Source organism: Oncorhynchus mykiss, chromosome 23, assembly GCF_057628025.1.
Source record: "Oncorhynchus mykiss isolate SJ-2025 chromosome 23, ASM5762802v1, whole genome shotgun sequence".
Classification (NCBI taxonomy): Eukaryota; Metazoa; Chordata; class Actinopteri; order Salmoniformes; family Salmonidae; genus Oncorhynchus; species Oncorhynchus mykiss.
In genome coordinates this window covers 40,993,453-41,013,221 of record NC_143044.1, presented here as the reverse complement: position 1 = coordinate 41,013,221, position 19,769 = coordinate 40,993,453, and the positions used below count along the sequence as shown (strand labels likewise).

Below are 19,769 nucleotides of genomic sequence, written 5' to 3'. Positions count from 1 at the left end.
ATGCAGAGTTAAAGATAAAGATATATATATAGAAGTAGTGGCGCGAGGAATAAATACACAGTTAATAACAATTAAGACTAAAAATAACATGGTTATATCTTGATTAGACAATTATTCAACCCCGAATACTATGTAGAAACATATTTGGCAGCGATTTAAAACTTCTTATTGATCAAATCACGTTAACGGGGTCGATTTGACAACATCCGGTGAAATGTCAGAGCGCCAAATTCAAATTAAATTATTCTAAATATTTAACTTTCATACAATCACAAGTGCAATACACCAAAATAAAGCTTAACTTCTTGTTAATCCAGCCATCATGTCAGATTTCAAAAAGGCTTTACGGCGAAAGCAAACCATGCTATTATGTGAGGACCGCACCCAATCAAACAAACACATGACAATCATATTTCAACTCGCCAGGCGCGTCACAAAACTCAGAAATAACAATATAATTCATGCCTTACCTTTAAAGATCTTCTTCTGTTGGCACTCCAATATGTCCCATAAACATCACAAATGGTCCTTTTGTTTGATTTATTCCGTCGTTATATCCTCAAAATGTCCATTTATTTGGCATGTTTGATTCAGGAAAACAACGTTCCAAATCGCCCAACATGACTACAAATTATCTAATAAATTACCTGTAATCTTGGTCCAAACATTTCAAACAACTTTCCTAATCCAACTTTAGGTATTTTAAAACGTAAATAATCAATCAAATTTAAGACGGGATAAACTGTGTTCAATAGCCGATAAAATGAAAGTGTAGCGAGCGCCAGGTCGTGATACCCAAACAAAAGATTCCACTTGGCTCGACTCCCAGAAAGGAAAGGGCTAATTCTTCATTACTCAAAGGAAAAACATCAACCAATTTCTAAAGACTGTTGACATCTAGTGGAAGCCATAGGAACTGAAAGCATATTTCTATTAAAACGGGCTTGCCATAGAAAACTAATGGAAAACAGCTTGACCTCAAAAGAAAATTCCCTGGATGGATTGTGCTCGGGGTTTCGCCTGCCAAATCAGTTCTGTTATACTCACAGACATTATTCAAACGGTTTTAGAAACTTCAGAGTATTTTCAATCCAAATCTACTAATAATATGCATATCCTAGCTTCCGGGCCTGAGTAGCAGGCAGTTTACTTTGGTCACGCTTTTCATCCGGACATGAAAATACTGCCCCCTATCCTAGAGAGGTTTTAAAGCTGTGAGTCTTTCTGGGTTAGTCTCTAATAGCTTTGCAAACCTGGATTGTACAATATTTGCCCATTATTCTTTAAAATATTATTAAAGCGAGTTGGTTGTTGATCATTGCTAGACAGCCATTTTCAAGTCTTGTTCTAGGTTCTAGGTTATTTTCCTGCTGAAATATTGTATTTTCAGCTGTTTGAAGCTGGTGTACAAAACCGAAAGTAAAAGAGGCAAGAATGTCACTTAAGAACAGGAAGCATAGAAATTGCGCACATAGAACAGATATACCGCTTCTTAGACTTGCTTTCAACGCTAATGACAGATCTACAATTTACCCTTCTATATGAACTTGGTCGGGTCGGCCAAAAAGTGACATATTGCAGCTTTAAATGGTTGAGCATTTTGCCATGTCCTTTTGGTCTGTTTTGCCCTGTAGTTGCTGACCGTTTGGAAGCTTTTTTTAAAGACCTCTGTACGTGTAGATGATATAAAACACCAAATATTCATTAATATGCTGTAATGTGTAGACACTTAACCTATTAGCCCGCCTGCTTGCACCAATGGCTTGTAATTACAATAAAATCATGCGAAATACAAACCCCTCCTCTCAATTAATTTCATTAATCCATTCATCCATTACACTCATCCATTACATTCATTCATCCATTACATTCATTTATTCATCCATTCGTCCATTCCATTCATCCATTATATTCATTCATTCATCCATTACATTCATCCATTACATTCATCCATTTCATTAATTCATCCATTACATTCATCCATTCATCCATTCCATTCATTCATCCAATCATCCATTCCATTCATCCATTATATTCATTCATCCATTACATTCATTCATCCATTACATTCATTCATTCATCCATTACATTCATTCATTTACTTTTTTACAGTATCCTACAGTCAATTTTATGGTATTGTACTGTGTGTCATGACACAGTACTTGCTTTGATACCATATTTATATTAGGTGTACTGTAATATGAAAAAAAATGTTTTACTTCCCACCGAGCTGCCTGTAAGTTACTGTCAAATTCATGGCAATCCCTTTGCAGTGTAACCTTAAACATCAACATTCTGAAACAGTATCTTACCGATTCCTACCGACGGTGTATATGGAGGGTCTGAAACTGGACACCCTATTGTCCTAGGGCCTAAGGTCAGGTGTCTATGGCTTCCTGAAAAGGTCGCTACCCCAAGTTGAATTTTGGTTTTCACTCAGCCGGTCATATTGTTTGTCAAAGTGATGTACTTTATTTAGGTGTTTTCTAAAGGGCACTTTCCCTTTTAGAATGAATACTTAGAACAATCAACCATAATATATAGCAGTGGTTCCCAAACGGGCACGCAAGGGACCACCCCCCCCCAAAAAAAATAATACAAAATAATAATCATAACATAATAATCAATAACTTTTGACATATTAGTACCAGTCAAAAGTTTGGACACACCTACTCATTCAAGCGTTTTTCTTTATTTTGACTATTTTCTACATTGAAGAATAATAGTGAAGACATCAAACTATGAAATAACACATATGGAATCATGCAGTAACCAAAAAAGTGTTTAAAAAATCATATATATTTTATATTTCAGATTCTTCAAAATTGCAACCCTTTGCCTTGATGACAGCTTTGCACACTCTTGGAATTCTCTCAACCAGCTTCACGAGGAATGCTTTTCCAACAGTCTTGAAGGAGTTACCACATATATTACTCTGCACCCTGATCTCTCTTTTGATGAACATATCAAAAATATTTAAAGGACAGCTTTTTCCATCTTCGTAACATTGCAAAAATCTGAAACTTTCTGTCAAAAAAAATTGATCCATGCTTTTGTCCCTTCTAGATTAGACTACTGCAATGTTCTACTTTCCGGCTACCCGGATAAAGCACCAAATAAACTTCAGTTAGTGCTAAACCCCGCTGCTAGAATCTAGAACCCCCCAAAAAAATCATATTACTCCAGTGCTAGCCTCTCTACACTGGCTTCATGTTAAGGCAAGGCTGATTTCAAGGTTTTACCGCTAACCTACAAACCAGTACATGGGCTTGCTCCTAGCTATCTTTCCGATTTGGTCCTGCCGTACATACCAACACGTACGCTACAGTCACAAGACGCAGGCCTCCTTACTGTCCCTAGAATTTCTAAGCAAACAGCTGGAGGCAGGGCTTTCTCCTATAGAGCTCCATTTCTATGGAATTGTCTGCCTACCCATGTGAGAGCGCAGACTCGGTCTCAACTTTTAAGTCTTTATTGAAGACTCATCTCTTCAATAGGTCCTATGATTAAGTGTAGTCTGGCCCAGGGCTGTGAAGGTGAACGGAAAGGCACTGGAGCGACGAACCACCCTGCTGTCTCTGCCTGGCCACTTCCCCTCTCTCCACTGAGATTCTCTGCTTCTAACCCTATTACGGGGGCTGAGTCACTGGCTTACTGGTGCTCTTCCATGCTGTCCCTAGGAGGGGGGCATCACATGAGAGGGTTGAGTCGCTGACATCATCTTCCTGTCCGGGTTGGCGCCCCCCTTGGGTTCGTGCCGTGGGGGAGGTCTTTGTGGGCTGTACCTTGCCTTGTCTCAGGGTAGTAGGTTGGTGGTTGAAGATATCCCTCTAATGGTGTGGGGGCTGTGCCTTGGCAAAGTGGGTGGGGTTATATCCTGCCTGTTTGGCCCTGTCTGGGGGTATCGTCAAACAGGGCCAAAGTGTCTCCCGACCCCTCCTGTCTCAGCCTCCAGTATTTATGCTGCAGTAGTTTACAGTGCCTTGGGAAAGTATTCGGCCCCCTTGAACTTTGCGACCTTTTGCCACATTTCAGGCTTCAAACATAAATATATAAAACTGTATTTTTTTGTGAAGAATCAACAACAAGTGGGACACAATCATGAAGTGGAACGACATTTATTGGATATTTCAAACTTTTTTAACAAATCAAAAACTGAAAAATTGGGCGTGCAAAATTATTCAGCCCCCTTAAGTTAATACTTTGTAGCGCACCTTTTGCTGCGATTACAGCTGTAAGTCGCTTGGGGTATGTCTCTATCAGTTTTGCACATCGAGAGACTGAAATGTTTTCCCATTCCTCCTTGCAAAACAGCTCGAGCTCAGTGAGGTTGGATGGAGAGCATTTGTGAACAGCAGTTTTCAGTTCTTTCCATTCTCCTGGAGGACCTGAGCCCTAGGACCATGCCTCAGGACTACCTGGCCTAGAGCTAGGTTAGAGACAGCAGGTGCGGTAGAGAGAGAGTCCAAAACAACAGGTCCGGGACAAGGTAGTTCATCCAGTGAACAGGTCAGCATTTCATAGCCGCAGACAGAACAGTTGAAACTGGATTTTCAACTGTTCTGCCTGATGCTATAGAACCGTGACCTGTTCACTGTGCGTGCGCTACCTTGTCTCGGACCTGCTGTTTTGGACTCTCTCTCTCTCTACTGCACCTGCTGTCTCTAACTAGCTCTAGCTTTATAAATACATTTAATTGATTGATATGCTGAGCACTTGTTGGCTGCTTTTCCTTCACTCTGTGGTCCAACTCATCCCAAGCCATCTCAATTGGGTTGAGGTCAGGTGATTGTGGAGTCCGGGTCATGATGCACACTCCATCACTCTCCTTCTTGGTCTAATAGCCCTTACAGCAGCGTGGAGGTGTGTTGGGTCATTGTCCTGTTGAAAAACTAATTATAGTCCCACCAAATGCAAACCAGATGAGATGGTATATCGCTGCAGAATGCTGTGGTAGCCATGCTGGTTAAGTGTGCCTTGAATTCTAAATAATTAACCAACAGTGTCACCAGCAAAGCACCCCCACGCCATCACACCTCCTCCTCCATGCTTCACGTTGGGAACCACATATGCGGGGATCATCTGTTCACCTACTATGTGTCTCACAAAGACATGGCAGTTAGAACCAAAAATCTCAAATTTGAATTCATCAGACCAAAAGACCGATTTCCACCAATCTAATGTCCCAAGCAAGTCTCTTCTTCTAATTGGTGTCCTTTAGTAGTCGTTTTTTTGCAGCAATTCGACCATGAAGGCCTGATTCACGCAGTTTCCTCTGAACAGTTGATGTTGAGATGTGTCCGTTACTCAAAGCATTTATTTGGTCTGCAATCTGAGGTGCAGTTAACTCTAATGAACGTATCCTCTGCAGCAGAGGTAACTCTGGGTCTTCCTTTTCTGTGGCGATCCTCATGAGTGCCAGTTTCATCGTAGCGCTTGATGGTTTTTGCGACTGCCCTTGAAGAAACTTTCAAAGTTCTTGACATTTTCCGCATTGACTGACGTTCATGTCTTAAGCTAATGTCTTGACCTTTATGTCTTAAAGTAACGCCCCATTAGGGGCCGGGGCGGCAGGTAGCCTAGTGGTTAGAGCATTGGGTCAGAAACCAAAAGTGTTGCTAGATCGAATCCCCGAGCTGTAAAAATCTGTTGTGCTGCCCCTGAACAAGGCAGTTAACCCACTGTTCCTAGGCCATCATTTTAAATAAGAATTTGTTCTTAACTGACTTGCCTAGTTAGATAAAGGTAAAAAAACATATATAAAAAATGATTGACTGTTGTTTCTCTTTGCTTATATGAGCTGTTCTTGCCATAATATGGACTTGGTCTTTAACCAAATCTTCTGTATACCACCTCTACCTTGTCACAACACAACTGATTGGCTCAAATGCACAAATTAACTTTTAACAAGGCACACCTGTTAGTTGACATGCATTCCAGATGACTACCTCATGGAGCTGGTTGAGAGAATGGCATGAGTGTGCAAAGCTGTCATCAAGGCAAAGGGTGGCTACTTTGAAGAATCTCAAATACGTATAAAATATATTTTGATTTGTTTAACACTTTTTCGGTTACTACATGATTCCATATGTGTTATTTCATAGTTTGGAAGTCTTCACTATTGGAAAATAGTGCAAATAAAGAAAAACCCTTGAATGACTAGGTGTGTCCAAACATTTGACTGGTACTGTATATACAGTGAATTTTGAAATCATTCAGACCCCTTCCCATTTTCCACATTTTGTTATGTTACAGCCTTATTCTAATAATAATATATATACGCGTCTGTGAGCAGTTTCAACCAATGACCACTCGATGGGGGTAAGGAACTGATTGTAGTCGATGAGTGATGGCGGCCATCTTTTTGATGAGTGATGGCTGGCAAACAATTTTTCTATATATACATATATACAGTTGAAGTCGGAAGTTTACATACAGTCATGGCCAAAAGTTTTGAGAATGACACAATTATTAATTTGTTTGTTAATTTGTTAGCTGCTTCAGTGTCTTTAGATATTTTTGTCAGATGTTACTATGGAATACTGAAGAATAATTACAAGCATTTCATATGTGTCAAAGGCTTTTAGTGACAATTACATGAAGTTGATGCAAAGAGTCAATATTTGCAATGTTGACCCTTCTTTTTCAAGACCTCTGCAATCTGCCCTGGCATGCTGTCAATTCACTTTTGGCCACATCCAAATTGTTCCTGGATGATTGGGAGAAGTTGCTCTCGGAGGATGTGTTCGTACCATTCTTTATTCATGGTTGTGTTCTTAGGCAAAATTGTGAGTGAGCCCACTCCCTTGGCTGAGAAGCAACCGCACACATGAATGGTCTCAGGATGCTTTACTGTTGGCATGACACAGGACTGATGGTAGCGCTCACTTTGTCTTCTCCGGACAAGCTTTTTTCCAGATGCCCCAAACAATCGGGAAGGAGATTCATCAGAGAAAATGACTCTACCCCAGGCCTCAGCAGTCCAATCCCTGTACCTTTTGCAGAATATGAGTCTGTCCCTGATGTTTTTCCTGGAGAGAAGTGGCTTCTTTGCTGCCATTCTTGACACCAGGCCAACTGAATCAACTTTAGGAGATGGTCCTGGCACTTGCTGGACTTTCTTGGGCACCCTGAAGCCTTCTTCACAACAATTGAATCGCTCTCCTTGAAGTTCTTGATGATCCGATAAATGGTTGATTTAAGTGCAATCTTACTGGCAGCAATATCTTTGCATGTGAAGCCCTTTTTGTGCAAAGCATAGATGACGGCACGTGTTTCCTTGCAAGTAACCATGGTTGACAGAGGAAGAACAATGATTCCAACCACCACCCTCCTTTTGAAGCTTCCAGTCTGTTATTCAAACTCAATCAGCATGACAGAGTCATCTCCAGCCTTGTCCTCATCAACACTCACACCTGTGTTAACGAGAGAATCACTGACATGATGTCAGCTGGTCCTTTTGTGGCAGGTCTGAAATGCAGTGGAAATGTTTTTGGGGGATTCAGTTCATTTGCATGGCAAAGAGGGACTTTGCAATTAATTGCATTTTATCTGATCACTCTTCATAACATTCTGGAGTATATGCAAATTGCCATCATACAAACTGAAGCATCAGACTTTGTGAAAATGTATATTTGTGTCATTCTCAAAACTTTTGGCCACGACTGTACACTTAGGTTGGAGTCATTAAAACTCGTTTTTCAATCACTCCACAAATTTCTTGTTAAAAAACTATAGTTTTGGCAAGTCGGTTAGGACATCTACTTTGTGCATGACACAAGTAATGTTTCCAACAATTGTTTACAGACAGATTATTTCACTTATAATTCACTGAAACACAATTCCAGTGGGTCAGAAGTTTACATACACTAAGTTGACTGTGCCTTTAAACTGCTTGGAAAATTCCAGAAAATTATATCATGGCTTTAGAAGATTCATGTTGGCTAAATTACATCATTTGAGTCAATTGGAGGTGTACCTGTGGATGTATTTCAAGGTCTACCTTCAAACGCCTCTTTGCTTCACATCACGGGAAAATCAAAAGAAATCAGCCAATACCTCAGAAAAAAATTGTAGACCTCCACAAGTCTGGTTCATCCTTGGGAGCAATTTCCAAACGCCTGAAGGTACCACGTTCACCTGTACAAACAATAGTACGCAAGTATTAACACAATCCGTCATACCGCTCAGGAAGGAGACGCGTTCTGTACTTTGGTGCGAAAAGTGCAAATCAATCCCAGAAAAACAGCAAAGGACCTTGTGAAGTGGAACGGGTACAAAAGTATCTATATCCACAGTAAAACGAGTCCTATATCGACATTACCAGGAAGGCCGTTCAGCAAGGAAGAAACCACTGCTCCAAACCGCCATACAAAAGTCAGACTATGGTTTGTAACTGCACATGAGGACAAAGATCATACTTTTTGGAGAAATGTCCTCTGGTCTGTTGAAACAAAAATAGAACTGTTGGGCCATAATGACCATCGTTATGTTTGGAGGGAAAAGGGGGAGGCTTGCAAGCCGAAGAACACCATCCCAACCGTGACGCACAAGGGTGGCAGCATCATGTTGTGGGGGTGCTTTGCTGCAGGAGGGACTGGTGCACTTCAGAAAATAGATGGCTTCATGAGGAAAATTATGTGGATATATTGAAGCAACATCTCAAGTCAGGAAGTTAAAGCTTGGTCGCAAATGGGTCTTCCAAATGGACAATGACCCCAAGCATACTTCCAAAGTTGTGGCAAAATGGCTTCAGGACAACAAAGTCAAGGTATTGGAGTGGCCATCACAAAGCCCTCAATCCTATGGAAAATTTGTGGGCAGAACTGAAAAAGCGTGTGCGAGCAAGGAGGCCTACGAACCTGACTCAGTTACACCAGCTCTGTCAGGAGGAATGGGCCAAAATTCACTTATTGTGGGAAGCTTGTGGAAGGCTACCCGAAACATTTGACCCATGTTAAGCAATTTAAAGGCGATGCTACCAAATACTAATTGAGTGTATGTAAACTTCTGACCCACTGGGAATGTGATTAAAGAAATAAAAGCTGAAATAAATCATTCTTTATACTATTATTCTAACATTTGATATTCTTAAAATAAGGTGGTGATCCTAACTGACTTTAAACAGGGAATTTTTTCTTGGATTAAATGTCTTGAATTGTAAAAACTGAGTTTAAATATATTTGGCTAAGGTGTATGTATACTTCCAACTTCAGTTGTATATACAGTACTAGTCCAAAGTTTGGACACACCTTCTCATTCCAGGGTTTTTCTTTATTTTACTATTTTCTACATTGCAGAATAATAGTGAAGACATCACAACTATAAAATAACACATATGGAATCATGTTTTATCCAAAAAAGTGTTAACAAATCAAAATATATTTTAGATTTGAGATTCCTCAAAGTAGCCATGCTTTTCCTTGATGACAGCTTTTCATACTCTTGGCATAAAGGACCTCTACCCTAACCTCCAGCACAGAGCTCAGCCAAGCCCACTAATAGCGCTGCACAGCCTAGCCCACTGACAGTTCTGCACAGCCTAGCCCACTGACAGTCCTGCACAGCCTAGCCCACTGACAGTCCTGTACAGCCTAGCCCAATGACAGTCCTGCACAGCCAAGCCCACTGACAGTCCTGCACAGCCTAGCCCACTGACAGTTCTGCACAGCCTAGCCCACTGACAGTCCTGCACAGCCTAGCCCACTGACAGTCCTGCACAGCCTAGCCCACTGACAGTCCTGCACAGCCAAGCCCACTGACAGTGCTGCACAGCCAAGCCCACTGACAGCGCTGCACAGCCAAGCCCACTGACAGTGCTGCACAGCCAAGCCCACTGACATTCCTGCACAGCCTAGCCCACTGACAGTCCTGCACAGCCTAGCCCACTGACAGTCCTGTACAGCCTAGCCCAATGACAGTCCTGCACAGCCTAGCCCACTGACAGTCCTGCACAGCCTAGCCCACTGACAGTCCTGCACAGCCTAGCCCACTGACAGTCCTGCACAGCCTAGCCCACTGACAGTCCTGCACAGCCAAGCCCACTGACAGTGCTGCACAGCCAAGCCCACTGACAGCGCTGCACAGCCAAGCCCACTGACAGCGCTGCACAGCCAAGCCCACTGACAGCGCTGCACAGCCTAGCCCACTGACAGCGCTGCACAGCCTATCCCACTGACAGCACTGCACAGCCAGGTATAAACACTTTTTACTCACAACCCCTAGAAGTTCCACACAGTCTTGGATCAACCCACACCTCAACACCAACCTGTTGACAGATCCCTAAAGCACCAGCCCAAAAAATGTCATCACCATGTCATCACCAGCATGTCTCACTGCTTACTCTGTGTTCGCTCACACCGACAACCCCTCCCATCCCCTCCGACAACCCCTCCCATCCCAACCCCTCCCATCCCCAAACCATCACTATCACATGCCTCCGCTTACCACCCTATAATTTTGCTGATAGACCCTAACTAGCCTAAAGCCCAGGCCAACAGGTGTCAACACTAACCCTTCACACAGCTGAGTGCCGACCTGTAAGGAGGGTATTAATGTACACAGACAGACAGTTAAAATGTAATATGAGTATTTATGGTTACAGCTAGCTAGTAATGGACTGGCTGTTGAGGCATAACCCTCAACCTCTAGCATATAGAGAAGGGTAGTAATATAATCGTGACTCAGTCACACACATGCCTGAGTAACCTGTGTGTGTGTGTGTGTGTGTGTGTATGTGTGTGTGTGTGTGTGTGTGTGTGTGTGTTCTCTCTGTGTTTATCAGCGGCAGGTACACCAGAGTACACTCAGGGAAGGCCCGGTACTGGCACATAGAGAACCACTAGAGGGCTCCACCAGACAACTCAACACTGCTTTTGTCATCCCGGCAACCACACTCACCCCCATCGACTTCGTCAACGCATACCTCCAGAACCACATCCGCTCCCTCAATGAGACATTTCAATAGTATACTATATAGTGGTACTAGGACAGAGATAATGGTGTCACTTGGCACACTTTATCAAGTTCGGACTAGAGATCTGAAAATGGTGGTTACTTGTGTTTCAGTCTACTTCTATGCAAAATACGTTTTATTTCTATTCATCAATGATGATAGGAATTTGTCTTGGTGTTGTAAGTATAAAAAACAACGACAACATAAAATTCATAGCCATTGTCTACATGATGTTTTCTGCAGGTGATCTGTAAGTGGAAAAGGTGGCCAACGCTACAGCTCGGGCTAGCTAATCTGGAGGCTGCCCTGGCTTCGCTCGTGCAACAGGTACTGCCTCTCTTCATCCCAAATCCAGCCCTTCTTTAAGTTAAACTGCAGGCACTGATATATGTTTAGGCTATTATTAAAGGACTTCAAAACAGTATTAGTAGGTATTATCCACCCGCAAACCCTCTCTCCCCACAGTGCCACTCCAAGATGGAGGGGGAGGAGCTGCGTCTGGAGCTGGCCAATCAGAAGAGGAGCTGGCCATCTGAGGAGACAGGACTATGTTGGTGTCTGGTTGCTGTGGAGATGGAGCTGGAGGAAGTGAGGCAGGAGAAGGAGGAGTACCAGAAAGAAAGCCTCCTGAACAACCTGGACACTGTCGCCCTGGATAACCAGGTAAGGCTCAAACATAAGACTTTTAATCAACCCTAAACAACCACATATATTTTAAACAAGACACAATGCATGTAAATAGCAACAAAATGTTTTTGCCGTTTTAATCCTCTGTCAGAACACTTTAATAATGAGATTTGAGGTCAGGTTATTATCCGCTTGTAATAACTGACTTTACACTGCCATGACACAAACTGTTGTTGTGTACAGGTGTCTGCACTGAAGATGGACATCGCCAGCAGAAGGGATCCCATCATCTGTGAAGAGGTAAACCATCTCAGCCAGCAGAAGGGATCCCATCATCTGTGAAGATGTAAAGCATCTCATCCAGCAGAAGGGATCCCATCATCTGTGAAGAGGTAAACCATCTCAGCCAGCAGAAGGGATCCCATCATCTGTGAAGAGGTCAACCATCTCAGCCAGCAGAAGGGATCCCATCATCTGTGAAGAGGTCAACCATCTCAGCCAGCAGAAGGGATCCCATCATCTGTGAAGAGGTAAACCATCTCAGCCAGCAGAAGGGATCCCATCATCTTGAAGTGGTAAACCATCTCAGCCAGCAGAAGGGATCCCATCATCTGTGAAGAGGTAAAGCCCATCTCAGCCAGCAGAAGGGATCCCATCATCTGTGAAGAGGTAAACCATCTCAGCCAGCAGAAGGGATCCCATCATCTGTGAAGAGGTCAACCATCTCAGCCAGCAGAAGGGATCCCATCATATGTGAAGAGGTAAACCATCTCAGCCAGCAGAAGGGATTCCATCATCTGTGAAGCGGTAAACCATCTCAGCCAACAGAAGGGATCCCATCATCTGTGAAGGGGTAAACCATCTCAGCCAGCAGAAGGGATCCCATCATCTTGAAGAGGTAAACCATCTCAGCCAGCAGAAGGGATCCCATCATCTGTGAAGAGGTAAACCATCTCAGCCAGCAGAATGGATCCCATCATCTGTGAAGGGGTAAACCATCTCAGCCAGCAGAAGTGATCCCATCATCTGTGAAGAGGTAAACCATCTCAGCCAGCAGAAGGGATCCCATCATCTGTGAAGAGGTAAACCATCTCAGCCAGCAGAAGGGATCCCATCATCTTGAAGAGGTAAACCATCTCAGCCAGCAGAAGGGATCCCATCATCTGTGAAGGGGTAAACCATCTCAGCCAGCAGAAGGGATCCCATCATCTTGAAGAGGTAAACCATCTCAGCCAGCAGAAGGGATCCCATCATCTGTGAAGAGGTAAACCATCTCAGCCAGCAGAAGTGATCCCATCATCTGTGAAGAGGTAAACCATCTCAGCCAGCAGAAGGGATCCCATCATCTGTGAAGAGGTAAACCATCTCAGCCAGCAGAAGGGATCCCATCATCTTGAAGAGGTAAACCATCTCAGCCAGCAGAAGGGATCCCATCATCTGTGAAGGGGTAAACCATCTCAGCCAGCAGAAGGGATCCCATCATCTTGAAGAGGTAAACCATCTCAGCCAGCAGAATGGATCCCATCATCTGTGAAGGGGTAAACCATCTCAGCCAGCAGAAGTGATCCCATCATCTGTGAAGAGGTAAACCATCTCAGCCAGCAGAAGGGATCCCATCATCTGTGAAGAGGTAAACCCCATCTCAGCCAGCAGAAGGGATCCATCATCTGTGAAGAGGTAAACCATCTCAGCCAGCAGAAGGGATCCCATCATCTGTGAAGAGGTAAACCATCTCAGCCAGCAGAATGGATCCCATCATCTTGAAGAGGTAAACCATCTCAGCCAGCAGAAGGGATCCCATCATCTGTGAAGGGGTAAACCATCTCAGCCAGCAGAAGGGATCCCATCATCTTGAAGAGGTAAACCATCTCAGCCAGCAGAATGGATCCCATCATCTGTGAAGGGGTAAACCATCTCAGCCAGCAGAAGTGATCCCATCATCTGTGAAGAGGTAAACCATCTCAGCCAGCAGAAGGGATCCCATCATCTGTGAAGAGGTAAACCCCATCTCAGCCAGCAGAAGGGATCCATCATCTGTGAAGAGGTAAACCATCTCAGCCAGCAGAAGGGATCCCATCATCTGTGAAGAGGTAAACCATCTCAGCCAGCAGAAGGGATCCCATCATCTGTGAAGAGGTCAACCATCTCAGCCAGCAGAAGGGATCCCATCATCTGTGAAGAGGTAAAGCCCATCTCAGCCAGCAGAAGGGATCCCATCATCTGTGAAGAGGTCAACCATCTCAGCCAGCAGAAGGGATCCCATCATCTTGAAGAGGTAAACCATCTCAGCCAGCAGAAGGGATCCCATCATCTGTGAAGGGGTAAACCATCTCAGCCAGCAGAAGGGATCCCATCATCTGTGAAGAGGTAAACCATCTCAGCCAGCAGAAGGGATCCCATCATCTGTGAAGAGGTCAACCATCTCAGCCAGCAGAAGGGATCCCATCATCTGTGAAGAGGTCAACCATCTCAGCCAGCAGAATGGATCCCATCATCTGTGAAGAGGTAAACCATCTCAGCCAGCAGAAGGGATCCCATCATCTTGAAGTGGTAAACCATCTCAGCCAGCAGAAGGGATCCCATCATCTGTGAAGAGGTAAAGCCCATCTCAGCCAGCAGAAGGGATCCCATCATCTGTGAAGAGGTAAACCATCTCAGCCAGCAGAAGGGATCCCATCATCTGTGAAGAGGTCAACCATCTCAGCCAGCAGAAGGGATCCCATCATCTGTGAAGAGGTAAAGCCCATCTCAGCCAGCAGAAGGGATCCCATCATCTGTGAAGAGGTCAACCATCTCAGCCAGCAGAAGGGATCCCATCATCTTGAAGAGGTAAACCATCTCAGCCAGCAGAAGGGATCCCATCATCTGTGAAGGGGTAAACCATCTCAGCCAGCAGAAGGGATCCCATCATCTGTGAAGAGGTAAACCATCTCAGCCAGCAGAAGGGATCCCATCATCTGTGAAGAGGTCAACCATCTCAGCCAGCAGAAGGGATCCCATCATCTGTGAAGAGGTCAACCATCTCAGCCAGCAGAATGGATCCCATCATCTGTGAAGAGGTAAACCATCTCAGCCAGCAGAAGGGATCCCATCATCTTGAAGTGGTAAACCATCTCAGCCAGCAGAAGGGATCCCATCATCTGTGAAGAGGTAAAGCCCATCTCAGCCAGCAGAAGGGATCCCATCATCTGTGAAGAGGTAAACCATCTCAGCCAGCAGAAGGGATCCCATCATCTGTGAAGAGGTCAACCATCTCAGCCAGCAGAAGGGATCCCATCATATGTGAAGAGGTAAACCATCTCAGCCAGCAGAAGGGATTCCATCATCTGTGAAGCGGTAAACCATCTCAGCCAACAGAAGGGATCCCATCATCTGTGAAGGGGTAAACCATCTCAGCCAGCAGAAGGGATCCCATCATCTTGAAGAGGTAAACCATCTCAGCCAGCAGAAGGGATCCCATCATCTGTGAAGAGGTAAACCATCTCAGCCAGCAGAATGGATCCCATCATCTGTGAAGGGGTAAACCATCTCAGCCAGCAGAAGTGATCCCACCATCTGTGAAGAGGTAAACCATCTCAGCCAGCAGAAGGGATCCCATCATCTGTGAAGAGGTCAACCCCATCTCAGCCAGCAGAAGGGATCCATCATCTGTGAAGAGGTAAACCATCTCAGCCAGCAGAAGGGATCCCATCATCTGTGAAGAGGTAAACCATCTCAGCCAGCAGAAGGGATCCCATCATCTGTGAAGAGGTCAACCATCTCAGCCAGCAGAAGGGATCCCATCATCTGTGAAGAGGTAAAGCCCATCTCAGCCAGCAGAAGGGATCCCATCATCTGTGAAGAGGTAAACCATCTCAGCCAGCAGAATGGATCCCATCATCTTGAAGAGGTAAACCATCTCAGCCAGCAGAAGGGATCCCATCATCTGTGAAGGGGTAAACCATCTCAGCCAGCAGAAGGGATCCCATCATCTGTGAAGAGGTAAACCATCTCAGCCAGCAGAAGGGATCCCATCATCTGTGAAGAGGTAAACCATCTCAGCCAGCAGAAGGGATCCCATCATCTGTGAAGAGGTAAACCATCCTAGCCAGCAGAAGGGATCCCATCATCTGTGAAGAGGTAAACCATCTCAGCCAGCAGAAGGGATCCCATCGTCTGTGAAGAGGTCAACCATCTCAGCCAGCAGAAGGGATCCCATCATCTGTGAAGAGGTAAACCATCTCAGCCAGCAGAAGGGATCCCATCATCTTGAAGAGGTAAACCATCTCAGCCAGCAGAAGGGATCCCATCATCTGTGAAGAGGTAAACCCCATCTCAGCCAGCAGAAGGGATCCGTCATCTGTGAAGAGGTAAACCATCTCAGCCAGCAGAAGGGATCCCATCATCTGTGAAGAGGTAAACCATCTCAGCCAGCAGAAGGGATCCCATCATCTTGAAGAGGTAAACCATCTCAGCCAGCAGAAGGGATCCCATCATCTGTGAAGGGGTAAACCATCTCAGCCAGCAGAAGGGATCCCATCATCTGTGAAGAGGTAAACCATCTCAGCCAGCAGAAGGGATCCCATCATCTGTGAAGAGGTAAACCATCTCAGCCAGCAGAAGGGATCCCATCATCTGTGAAGAGGTAAACCATCTCAGCCAGCAGAATTGATTCCATCATCTGTGAAGCGGTAAACCATCTCAGCCAACAGAAGGGATCCCATCATCTGTGAAGGGGTAAACCATCTCAGCCAGCAGAAGGGATCCCATCATCTTGAAGAGGTAAACCATCTCAGCCAGCAGAAGGGATCCCATCATCTGTGAAGAGGTAAACCATCTCAGCCAGCAGAATGGATCCCATCATCTGTGAAGGGGTAAACCATCTCAGCCAGCAGAAGTGATCCCATCATCTGTGAAGAGGTAAACCATCTCAGCCAGCAGAAGGGATCCCATCATCTGTGAAGAGGTAAACCCCATCTCAGCCAGCAGAAGGGATCCATCATCTGTGAAGAGGTAAACCATCTCAGCCAGCAGAAGGGATCCCATCATCTGTGAAGAGGTAAACCATCTCAGCCAGCAGAAGGGATCCCATCATCTGTGAAGAGGTCAACCATCTCAGCCAGCAGAAGGGATCCCATCATCTGTGAAGAGGTAAAGCCCATCTCAGCCAGCAGAAGGGATCCCATCATCTGTGAAGAGGTAAACCATCTCAGCCAGCAGAATGGATCCCATCATCTTGAAGAGGTAAACCATCTCAGCCAGCAGAAGGGATCCCATCATCTGTGAAGGGGTAAACCATCTCAGCCAGCAGAATTGATTCCATCATCTGTGAAGCGGTAAACCATCTCAGCCAACAGAAGGGATCCCATCATCTGTGAAGGGGTAAACCATCTCAGCCAGCAGAAGGGATCCCATCATCTTGAAGAGGTAAACCATCTCAGCCAGCAGAAGGGATCCCATCATCTGTGAAGGGGTAAACCATCTCAGCCAGCAGAAGGGATCCCATCATCTGTGAAGAGGTAAACCATCTCAGCCAGCAGAAGGGATCCCATCATCTGTGAAGAGGTAAACCATCTCAGCCAGCAGAAGGGATCCCATCATCTGTGAAGAGGTAAACCATCTCAGCCAGCAGAATTGATTCCATCATCTGTGAAGCGGTAAACCATCTCAGCCAACAGAAGGGATCCCATCATCTGTGAAGGGGTAAACCATCTCAGCCAGCAGAAGGGATCCCATCATCTTGAAGAGGTAAACCATCTCAGCCAGCAGAAGGGATCCCATCATCTGTGAAGAGGTAAACCATCTCAGCCAGCAGAATGGATCCCATCATCTGTGAAGGGGTAAACCATCTCAGCCAGCAGAAGTGATCCCATCATCTGTGAAGAGGTAAACCATCTCAGCCAGCAGAAGGGATCCCATCATCTGTGAAGAGGTAAACCCCATCTCAGCCAGCAGAAGGGATCCATCATCTGTGAAGAGGTAAACCATCTCAGCCAGCAGAAGGGATCCCATCATCTGTGAAGAGGTAAACCATCTCAGCCAGCAGAAGGGATCCCATCATCTGTGAAGAGGTCAACCATCTCAGCCAGCAGAAGGGATCCCATCATCTGTGAAGAGGTAAAGCCCATCTCAGCCAGCAGAAGGGATCCCATCATCTGTGAAGAGGTAAACCATCTCAGCCAGCAGAATGGATCCCATCATCTTGAAGAGGTAAACCATCTCAGCCAGCAGAAGGGATCCCATCATCTGTGAAGGGGTAAACCATCTCAGCCAGCAGAAGGGATCCCATCATCTGTGAAGAGGTAAACCATCTCAGCCAGCAGAAGGGATCCCATCATCTGTGAAGAGGTAAACCATCTCAGCCAGCAGAAGGGATCCCATCATCTGTGAAGAGGTAAACCATCCTAGCCAGCAGAAGGGATCCCATCATCTGTGAAGAGGTAAACCATCTCAGCCAGCAGAAGGGATCCCATCGTCTGTGAAGAGGTCAACCATCTCAGCCAGCAGAAGGGATCCCATCATCTGTGAAGAAGTAAACCATCTCAGCCAGCAGAAGGGATCCCATCATCTTGAAGAGGTAAACCATCTCAGCCAGCAGAAGGGATCCCATCATCTGTGAAGAGGTAAACCCCATCTCAGCCAGCAGAAGGGATCCGTCATCTGTGAAGAGGTAAACCATCTCAGCCAGCAGAAGGGATCCCATCATCTGTGAAGCGGTAAACCATCTCAGCCAGCAGAAGGGATCCCATCATCTTGAAGAGGTAAACCATCTCAGCCAGCAGAAGGGATCCCATCATCTGTGAAGGGGTAAACCATCTCAGCCAGCAGAAGGGATCCCATCATCTGTGAAGAGGTAAACCATCTCAGCCAGCAGAAGGGATCCCATCATCTGTGAAGGGGTAAACCATCTCAGCCAGCAGAAGGGATCCCATCATCTGTGAAGAGTTAAACCATCTCAGCCAGCAGAAGGGATCCCATCATCTGTGAAGAGGTAAACCATCTCAGCCAGCAGAAGGGATCCTATCATCTGTGAAGAGGTAAACCATCTCAGCCAGCAGAAGTGATCCCATCATCTGTGAAGAGGTAAACCATCTCAGCCAGCAGAAGGGATCTCATCATCTGTGAAGAGGGAAACCATCTCAGCCAGCAGAAGGGATCCCATCATCTGTGAAGAGGTAAACCATCTCAGCCAGCAGAAGGGATCCCATCATCTGTGAAGAGGTAAACCATCTCAGCCAGCAGAAGGGATCCCATCATCTGTGAAGAGGTAAACCATCTCAGCCAGCAGAAGGGATCCCATCATCTGTGAAGAGGTAAACCATCTCAGCCAGCAGAAGGGATCCCATCATCTGTGAGGAGGTAAACCATCTCAGCCAACAGAAGGGGTCCCATCATCTGTGAAGAGGTAAACCATCCTAGCCAGCAGAAGGGATCCCATCATCTGTGAAGAGGTAAACCATCTCAGCCAGCAGAAGGGATCCCATCGTCTGTGAAGAGGTCAACCATCTCAGCCAGCAGAAGGGATCCCATCATCTGTGAAGAAGTAAACCATCTCAGCCAGCAGAAGGGATCCCATCATCTTGAAGAGGTAAACCATCTCAGCCAGCAGAAGGGATCCCATCATCTGTGAAGAGGTAAACCCCATCTCAGCCAGCAGAAGGGATCCGTCATCTGTGAAGAGGTAAACCATCTCAGCCAGCAGAAGGGATCCCATCATCTGTGAAGCGGTAAACCATCTCAGCCAGCAGAAGGGATCCCATCATCTTGAAGAGGTAAACCATCTCAGCCAGCAGAAGGGATCCCATCATCTGTGAAGGGGTAAACCATCTCAGCCAGCAGAAGGGATCCCATCATCTGTGAAGAGGTAAACCATCTCAGCCAGCAGAAGGGATCCCATCATCTGTGAAGGGGTAAACCATCTCAGCCAGCAGAAGGGATCCCATCATCTGTGAAGAGTTAAACCATCTCAGCCAGCAGAAGGGATCCCATCATCTGTGAAGAGGTAAACCATCTCAGCCAGCAGAAGGGATCCTATCATCTGTGAAGAGGTAAACCATCTCAGCCAGCAGAAGTGATCCCATCATCTGTGAAGAGGTAAACCATCTCAGCCAGCAGAAGGGATCTCATCATCTGTGAAGAGGGAAACCATCTCAGCCAGCAGAAGGGATCCCATCATCTGTGAAGAGGTAAACCATCTCAGCCAGCAGAA

The 19,769-nt window shown here is 45.5% G+C and overlaps 1 pseudogene; it reads left to right on the top strand.

Annotated features, from left to right (window-relative positions):
• The window catches only part of LOC149972602 (uncharacterized), a 39,275-nt pseudogene that overhangs the window by 12,637 nt on the left and 6,869 nt on the right, over nucleotides 1-19,769 (top strand).